Here is a 9,610-nt window from a genome sequence, read left to right on the forward strand (position 1 = left end):
CAGCCCATCCTGCACAAGGATCATCCTTGTATAACTCACCCCTCCACAGAGCGCAGCAGAGAGCAAGTCTCTTGGCTAATGTTACCAAACAGGTCTTACTGGTTCACACACCCGGCAAGTTGCCTTTGTATCATCAGTTTACTCAAGGACTGAGAGTTAAGCCAAGGACAGGTGGAAGTACATGAACCCTCTCCCCGGTGCAGGTCCTGGCTCAGAGGCAAGAACATGGGTGGGAACCCAGCCCTGGGGCCCAGCCCTGCTGGGTCTGGGTGTTGGCTGGGAGTTGGAGAAAAGGATTGCCAGGGTCCTGCCTCTGTCTGCCCGAGCCTCAGAGGAGATGGCAGTCTGAGGACATACAGGTGTGCAGCTACTGGGATTCCCTAAAAATATGTCAGATCACTTTCCCTCCTCTGTTCAAAAACCTTCCATGGGTTCCATCTCTTTCAAGGAAAAAGCCAAAGTCCTCTGCCATCAATCCTATCACCTCTCCCATAACTGGCAAGCTCACTCATCCTGAGTCAGCCACACTGGCTGCCTGGTTGCTTCCCCAAACTCCAGGCACATTCCTGCCTCAGGGCCTTTATGCTGGCTGTTCCCTCTGCCTGAACCTCTTCATTCGGATGTCTTCATCAGCGCTTTCTCATTTCCTTCACATTTCTCTTCCTAAGTCCCCCTCTTAGCGGGGTCTTCCAAATCACCGGATTGAAAACCACAGATGGCCGCATCCACTACTCCTGCCCCTCTAATTTATTCTCCCACAGCTTTTTGCATCCCCTTCAAACATTCCATGTTGCTGTCGTTCAGTCACTAAGTCATGTCCTACTCTTTACAACTCCATGGACTGCAGCGGGCCAGGGTTCTCTGTCTTCCAATATCTCCCAGAGTTTGCTCAAATTCATGTCCATTGACTCAGTGATGCTATCTAACCATCTCATCCTCTGTCATCCCCTTCTCCTTTAGCCTTCAATCTTTTCCAGAATCAGGGTCTTTTCTGATGAGTCAGATCTTTGCACCAGGTGGTCAAAGTATTAGAGCTTCAGCTTCAGCATCAGTCCTTCCAATGAATATTCAGGGTGGATTGCCTTTAGGATTGACTGGTTTGATCTCCTTGCCGTCCAAGGGACTCTCAAGAGTCTTCTCCAGCACCACAATTCAAAAGCATCCCATACCATTTACTTATTTCTTGTCTCTTAATTATTATCTACCCCCTCTCCCTCCCTCAACACACATAAATGTCAACTCCACAAATGTAAGTATCTTTTCCTGTTTGTTCCCTTTGATATTCTCAGCACCTAGAACAGAGCCTAAAATGTAGCAGATGTTTGACAAATAATTTGTTGAATGGTCTGTGAGACAGGTATATTTATTACCCCACTTTACAGGTGAGGAAACTAAGGCTGTGAGGTGGAAAATCGCTTGACCAAGGTCACACAGTAGAGAAAGTGTCAGAGCTGGGATTTATTTAAGAAACACATTCATTCAGGATAGAGATGTGGTACATACATACCTTGGAATATTACTCAGCCATAGAAAGAAGGAAATAATGTCATTTACAGAAACAAGGATGAACCTAGAGATGATCATTCTAAGTGAAGTAAGTCAGAGAAAGACAAAACCATATGATATCACTAATAAGTGGAATCTAAAATATGACCACAAATGAACTTACTATGAAACAGAAATAGATTCACAGACACAGAGAACAGACTTGTGGTTACCAAAGAGAGGAAGGTGGGGGAAGAAAGGAATGGGAGTTTGGGATTAAGAGGTGCAAACTATTATATGTGGAATGGATAAACAAGGCCCTCCTGTTGTTGAACAGTACAGGGGATTACATTCAATATTCTTTGATAAGCCATAATGGAAAAGAATGTATGTATAACTGAATCACTTTGAAGTTCAGAAGAAATTAACACAATATTGTAAATCAACTACACTTGAATAAGATAGATTTTAGAAATGCAAAAACAAAACAAAAACCCCCTGCACTGATGCAGCAAACGTTTATTGAGCACCTACTGTATGCCAGCTGCCATTCTGGGAGCTGGGGATAGAACTCCCAGTGAGTGAAGGGAGCCCCAAATCAGGGTGTCAGACCCCAGAGCCTATTTGTGGCCATTAATGTTGTGCATGTCGGGAAACTGAGGCCAGACAATGGAAGGAAGGCACAGGGTCCCCGCCAGGGAACAGGTGCTCAGTGTCAGAAGTGGGCTTGGGTCTGCAGGAGCTGTGCTGGTTGTAGAATGAGCTGGAAAGCTGTCCTGGGTCTGCAGGTCCAGAGCCACAGGAGGCAGTGGAGAGGTGGGTGAGAAGTGCCGTACCAGCCACGTCAGGTAGAGAAAGAGCTCAGTCCGAGCCAGAGACTCTCTGGGGCATACTCAGCACCCAAGGGGAGCAGGGAGACCGAAATCAGAGACGAGGAGGGAGAGACAGAGAGAAGGGGGTGGGAAGGACAGAGTAGAGATAACAGGAGACCTGGAGAGAGAGACAGGTCAGAGATGACCTCTGAGCCACTGTCCGAGCCACTGATGGTTTCAGACTGGGATTTCAGTTCATAAATCTTTCCTGATTTCCTCCTTGAACACTGAAACTTCATTCTCCCATAAGCCAAGATGTCACATACTCTCGTCTACCTGTGAAGGCAGGTACGTCCTACGTGATCGCCTCAGTGAGTGTGGACAGCTCCATCTGAGAAGCAACGTTGCCCCTGGGTTTGGGGAGAAGATAGACTGAGGCATTTCAGTATCTTCCCAGAGATACTGGGAAAGTGAAGTCATGGGACTTTCAAAGACCCCAGGAATCAACCATGTTTCAAACACGCCGAAAAGTCAGGTGGGAAAGTGATGGATTAGCCCTGCTTAAGATCATCTTTGGGTCTGTATCCTTTTGTCTTTCAGTAGCGGCCCACAGAATCAGGCAATAACTTCTTTCTTAAAAACAATAATTTTATTTATTTATTTTTGGCTGTGCTGGGTCTTTGTTACTGGGAAGGCTTTCCCTAGTTGCAGCGAGAGGAGGCTACTCTCCAGTTGAGGTACTCGGGCTTCTCATTGCGGTGGCTTCTCTCGTTGCAGAGCACAGGCTCTAGGGTGCATGGGCTTCAGCAGTTGCAGCCTGGGGGCTCAGTAGTTGTGGCTTCTGGGCTCTAGAGCATAGGCTCAATAGTTGTGGCACATGGGCTTAGCTGCTCCTTGGCATGCGGGATCTTCCCGGACTAGGGCTTGAAGCTGTGTTTCCTGCATTGGCAGGCAGAATCTTTACCACTGAGCCACCAGGGAAGCCCTGGTGATAGCTTCTTTTATTGAACTGTACTTGATTTACGGTTTCTGTTAGTTTCAGCTGTACAGAACAGTGAAAGCAGTGGCTTCTTCAATGAATGCATGTGACCCAGGAGATTGCTCCTAGAGACTGCTCCTTCAGTAACACAATCTGTGGAGACTGGAGACCCATGTAGAACAGTGTACACTGTAGCAAACAGAAAAACTCGAAACATCATGTTGATGTTTGGCAGAAATCAAACCAATATTGTAAAGGAATTATCCTTCAGTTAAAAATAAATAAATTAAAAAAAGAGCAAACTGAAAAAAAAAACAACCTCAAAACAATCCACATCAATATGGGAATGAGTGAATACATTATGGTGTCTCAACAATAGATGCCACACAGCCATTAAGCAGAGAGAGTTAGAACTCTGCATGCTGCAAAGATCCAATATCCAAGATGGATGGCTAAAGGTCCACAATGGGATGCTAAGAGCGCTTATTTCTGTAAAACATATACATAGATTCATATTTATGTGTGCATTTGAACAAACAATATTTTAAAGACGCTTGCTCCTTGGAAGGAAAGTTATGACCAACCTAGACAGCATATTGAAAAGCAGAGACATTACTTTGTCAACAAAGGTCCGTCTAGTCAAGGCTATGGTTTTTCCAGTGGTTGTGTATGGATGTGAGAGTTGGAGTAGAAAGAAAGCTGAGCACAGAAGAATTGATGCTTTTGAACTGTGGTGTTGGAGAAGACTCTTGAGAGTCCCTTGGACTGCAAGGAGATCCAACTAGTCCATCCTAAAGGAAATCAGTCCTGAATATTCATTGGAAGGACTGATGCTGAAGCTGAAACTCCAATACTTTGGCCACCTGATGCGAAGAGCTGACTCATTTGAAAAGCCCCTGATGCTGCGAAAGATTGAGGGCAGGAGGAGAAGGGAACGACAGAGGATGAGATGGTTCGATGGCATCACTGACTCAATGGACATGGGTTTGGGTGGACTCCTGGAGTTGGTGATGGACAGGGAAGCCTGGCGTGCTGCGGTGCATGGTGTCTCAAAGAGTCAGACACGACTGAGCGACGGAACTGAACTGAACTGAAGAAATCATTAGCCATGCTTATCACTAAGTTTATAGCTTGTGATCCAGGAATAGGATGGGGAGGAGGACTTTATTTTCATTTTATTATTAATTCATAATTAATTAATTAGACCATGCCTCATGGCTTGCAGAATCTTAGTTTCCAGACCAGGGATTCCAGAACCTGGGCCCTGGCATGGAAGGTGCCAGGTCCTTACCACAAGACTGCCAGGGGAACTGCCATACTTTCACTTTATATACTCTTGTTCTGCAGGATTACTTTTTTATTAAGTGTTTGCTTTAGCCTCATAGTGTTATAGCCACGCGTTCCGGGAAACAAGCTCACTCAGAAGGACGATGCAGATAGTGAAGTGCAGTTTATTACACCGGCGGGCCCAAGGCAGAGTATCCTCTTAGCCAAGGACCCCGACCTGCATTTGTGAAAATCTTTTATACCCCATGTGTACGTGTCTGAACCCACCACCCAACTTCCTTGTGACTTACATAAACAAAGGAAAGGTAAATACAATCACAATAACTCCATCATTCATGTGTTATGTGTTCAAACAGTCAATAATCAATAAGCCTGAGGTTACAGATAAGAATTTTTGACCTGTCCAGAGGGGGTCTTATCCTTCTATTGTCATTTCCACAGGCACTAAGCACAGAGTTCAGAGTCCATTAGAGAGGTGGCCAAGCATAATCAGCACTAACAGGCCTAAGATGGAGTCCAGGCCCTTTGAATTCCTTTTTCATTCCCCCCTCTTGATGCTCCTAGTTTCCATAACGAGCATCATTCATTGAGATATATTGTACTTTAGCCCTCTGGCCACCCACATGAGAGAAGGCTATCAACCTCTGGGTTACAAAGTTCACAAGACATTGTAAGAAGCAGGGCCCACAAAGCAGAATGATTAGAACTATTATGACAACAGTAACAATAGTTTTCCACCAATCTCCCTTTACCCAGGACAGGACCGAAGTCCAAAAGGGAATATTTTCATCAGACATGGCTTTCACTTGATTTTGCATATCTTCCAAGGCAGTAGATACATTTTTAGACAGGTCAGGGATGTATACACAACATCCGACTTTAATTATGGTGCAAGTCCCTCCCTGGGCTGCTGTGAGTATGTCTAATGCCATCCTACTTTGAATTACTGCCCTCCTCATCTGAATTTGTTCTTCGTTCAAGGCTTGAATGGCTTTTGTACTGTCTAAGAGGGCCTATTTAGTGAAATTAGTTAAGGCCTCCACCTTAATCATGATATCCGTTGTCCCTACAGAGGGTACAAACAAGGCAGCAAGATAGTCATACCTTTGGAACACAGATCTTGTCCATCTTGCATGCAGATAGGGCAGGTTTACTGGAGGTTGATGTAAGCTAGGCTTAATACTGCCATGGGCGAAAGTAAATTCCAGTGTGCAACGCCCTACCCAGCCAACTGGTAACCATGGCCATAAGTTAAGCCCACAGAGCCACTGGGTCCCGTTGGGGGCTACCCAACAGATTCTGGGATTATATTTCCAGTCGGAACTGGGCCACTGAACCGACTGATTGGGGTGATAGGTAACTTCTATGATTTGTTTACATTGTTCAGGAGACAAATAACCCATATATTTTAACTCTTTTGGGTCTAGGTGGCGGTCTCCAAATCCAACTTTGTGTGTTTTTTTTTTGTTCCCAGCAAATAGTAGCAGGAGCAATCAACTGTCCTTTCTCAGTAGTCATCCAGAAATATTCATCCCAGACCTGGTAGTATTGCTCTTGTTACCTCCGTAAGACTAGTGTTCATATTAAATGTAACCCCATGTCCCTGGCCCATTGATGGCTTTTTTTTTTACAACAGGAGAGCAAAGAAAGGTTATGATTGGTGAGACAAAGGGAAGTTCCCTTTTGTTGTTCCAAGAAGGAGCACAGTGGTATAAAGTCTCCATAACGAAGTGGCGACACCCACCAGGGGAGTCCGTCCGTAACTGACAGGGGCATAGCCCCACATACCCAACAGTCGGAGGAGTTGTGGAAGTCCGCATAGGAATGTGCCCATGAGATGAAGACGTTGTCCTGTGCAGGAACAGTGGTCAGGTTCAGAACTGCGTTGGTGAGGCCGAGTAGCAGGAGTCGTTTACCCAGCTCCACCCTAGAGAGGGCTCGTCTGGGACCTCGTTTTCTTCTTCCTTTTCAGAATGATCTTGGTTTCCCGTGGGCGGTGGGGTCTTTTTGGGTGGTCCACTCGGCGTCTTCTGGGTAAGCGTGGTATGCCTTCTTCGCTCTGGTGTGATGGATCCAAGGGACAATGCCTGCAACTTTAACTGCGGTAGGGGTGGTTAAAACAACAGTTTAAGGACCTTTCCATCGGGGGGCCAGTGAGTCATGTTTCCAGTGTTTCACCCATACCTGGTCCCCTGGTATAAACTCATGCATCTGCTCCCCCAAGGGGAACGGTATTCTTTCTTGCACAAACTTAGTTACTTGATTAATTACCTTACCTAGTTGTTCCATCTGCTGTGATATCCCGTCTCCCCTTACCTGAAGTATATCAGTTGTTACCTGTCTTATTAGGGGAGGAGGCCTCCCATACACAATTTCATAGGGAGAGTAGCCATGGGGCCGTGGGGTCATCCTGAGCTTGAGCAAGGCCATGGGAAGTAAATCTACCCAGGAATAGTCAGTTTCTATAATCCATTTTGAAAGTGTCTCCTTTAGTGTCCGGCCTTTAGTGTCCAGTTAGTTCGTTCTACCATTCCGGAGCTCTGAGGCCGGTAGGCGGTGTGTAACTTCCATTTTATATTCATGGCTTTTACTTACTTGCTGTATCAGATCTGATATGAAGGCTGGGCCGTTATCTGATCCTATGCTGGTGGGGAATCCAAATCGGGGAACTATTTCCCCTAAGCAGGCTCCGAGCTACTTCTGATGCTCTCTCAGTTTGGGTGGGGAAGGCCTCCACCCATCCCGAGAATGTACATACCAGGACCAACAGGTAGTGAAAATGGCGATATGGTTTCATCTCAGTGAAGTCCACTTCCAAATGTTCAAAAGGAAGAGTACATTTTAATTGGATACCTGGAGGTTTTGGTCTGCACCCTGGAGCGGCGTTAATCTGAGAGCAGGCGTTGCAATTTTGGGATTCTGTTCTACAGAGAGGAGAGGTGAGGAACCAGAAAATACCTTCGGATCAGTTCCTCTAATTTGTCAAGTCCCAAGTGCGTCATGCGATGAGCTTGGCTCACCAGAGAGGGGGCCATCTTTTCAGGCACTAGTAGCTTACCATCCGGTAGTTCCCACCATCCTTTTTCTGTCTTGGTGGCTCCCTCCACTTCAGCTAGTTGGTTTCGAGCCTCAGTGTATGTTGGGGAGTCTAGGGCCAGCTCGGGTAGCTCAGCTAGGACAAAAGTTCTCATGGGGATTTCCCCGAATTCTTTTTTGTCCTCAGCTGCTCGTCTGGCGGTCTCGTCAGCCAGCCTATTCCCTCGAGCCTGTGGGGTGTCTTCCTTCTGGTGCCCACGGCAGTGCATGACTGCTACCTCCGTGGAACTCCAGACAGCATCTAGCAGAGTCAGGATCTCCTCCTTATTCTTAATGTCCTTTCCATTGGCTGTTAGAAGGCCTCTCTCCCAGTATAGCGCCCCATGTACGCAGACCGTAGCAAAAGCATGCCAGGAGTCGGTGTAGACGTTCACCTTCTTACGCTTTGACAATTGCAGTGCCTGGACTAAGGCCCATAATTCAGCTCATTGGGCTGACCAGTGTTGTGGTAAGGAGCCAGCCTCGATAACAGTCCTCTCTGTGACTACAGCATAGCCTGACATTCTCGTCCTAGCTTTACCAGGCTGGTGCCATCAGTATACAGAGTCCAGTCAGGATTTGAAATTGGCCTGTCTTGGAGATCTGGATGGCTAGCATAGACCTCCTCTAAGACTTCCTTGCAATCGTGAGTGGGTCCACCTTCTCCTGCTGGGAGAAGCGTTGCCGGGTTTAAACCCTGGCAAGGCTCGATGTGGAGGTTGGGGTTTTCACATAGTAGTCCCTGGTATTGAATAATCCGGGAATTGGACAGCCATTTGTGGGGATCTCCTCGAAGGAGGGTGTTGACTTCATGTGGAACCTTTACGATCAGGTCCTGACTGAAAGTTAATTTTTTGGCTTCATGTACCAGTAAGGTGACCGCGGCTACTGCCCGCAGACAGCTAGGCCAGCCGGTGGCAACATTATCAAGTCGCTTTGAAAGGTAAGCTATCGGCCTGTCCCACGTTCCCAAGGTTTGAGTCAAAACCCCCATGGCTGTTTTATCTTTCTCGGTCACATATAAGGTGAATGGTTCGGTGAAGTCTGGCAATCCCAAGGCGGGGACAGAGGTGATTGCTAGTCTTAGCTCCTCAAAAGCTTTTTGTTGTTTCTCAGTCCAACTTACTGGATTTTCTTCAGGCCCTGTCAGGAGCTCAAATAGGGGTTGGGCTATTTGAGAATACCTTGGAATCCAAACCCTGCAGAATCCAGTGGCTCCTAGGAACTCCTTGACTTGTTGCCGAGTCTTAGGCATGGGGAGCCTCAGAATTACCTCTTTTCTAGATTGATCTAGCAATCTTATGCCTTATTCTTCCCTCTGGCCCTTTGGCAGAACGGAGCCTTTGTTTAATTACAGTGGTTCCTCCCCCTTGTCCCGGAGTACTTACCGGGAGTGGAGGGTCGAGTTTAGGGAACGTAGAGGCAGCATCCGGGGTGGTAGAATCCGGTGGGCTCATTGTCCCTCCAGCTGAGGCTGGAGCCTGCCGAGTGGGCGGCTCTACAACCTGTGGAGCTGTTGGGACCGCTGAGGAGTCCGGGAGGCTTACTGGTCTCCGGCTGGTTCCTCCGGTTGGGCCTCCGGCAGCCGCGGTGATACTGGTTGGCAGGACCATCATCCAATACGGTGGTGGGGGAAGTTCATCTCTTTCAGGGTCCTGTAAAATTTCCTCCTCATCCTTGGTTATCTTTTGGGCCATCAAGATTTTTCCTTCCCTGCCATGAGCATAAAAACGGGCCCATTTGGGGGGGTCCTGGGCTATTCCCAGCCAAGAGTCTATGTACGGGAACTGATCGGGGTGTCCAGGCTTTCCCGTAACTATAGCATAGACTGCCTTTATGAGATTTAAGTCCATAGTTCCCTCTGGTGTCCAGCCAACTCCCATGGAAGGCCATTCGACTTCACAAAGGGTACGGAGCCGGCCTGGTGTCATTTTCTTTTCATAGTCTCCATCGAACCCTTTCTTAAAATTCT

The 9,610-nt window shown here is 47.1% G+C and overlaps 1 pseudogene; it reads right to left on the reverse strand.

The window, feature by feature from the left end:
• Nucleotides 1-5,123: 5,123 nt before the first annotated feature.
• On the reverse strand, nucleotides 5,124-9,251 carry LOC145513707 (endogenous retrovirus group PABLB member 1 Env polyprotein-like; annotated as a pseudogene).
• Nucleotides 9,252-9,610: the final 359 nt, after the last annotated feature.

The sequence above is a fragment of the Giraffa tippelskirchi genome, chromosome 7 (assembly GCF_054371585.1).
Source record: "Giraffa tippelskirchi isolate mGirTip1 chromosome 7, T2T-mGirTip1v1.2.pri, whole genome shotgun sequence".
NCBI classification, from domain to species: domain Eukaryota; kingdom Metazoa; phylum Chordata; class Mammalia; order Artiodactyla; family Giraffidae; genus Giraffa; species Giraffa tippelskirchi.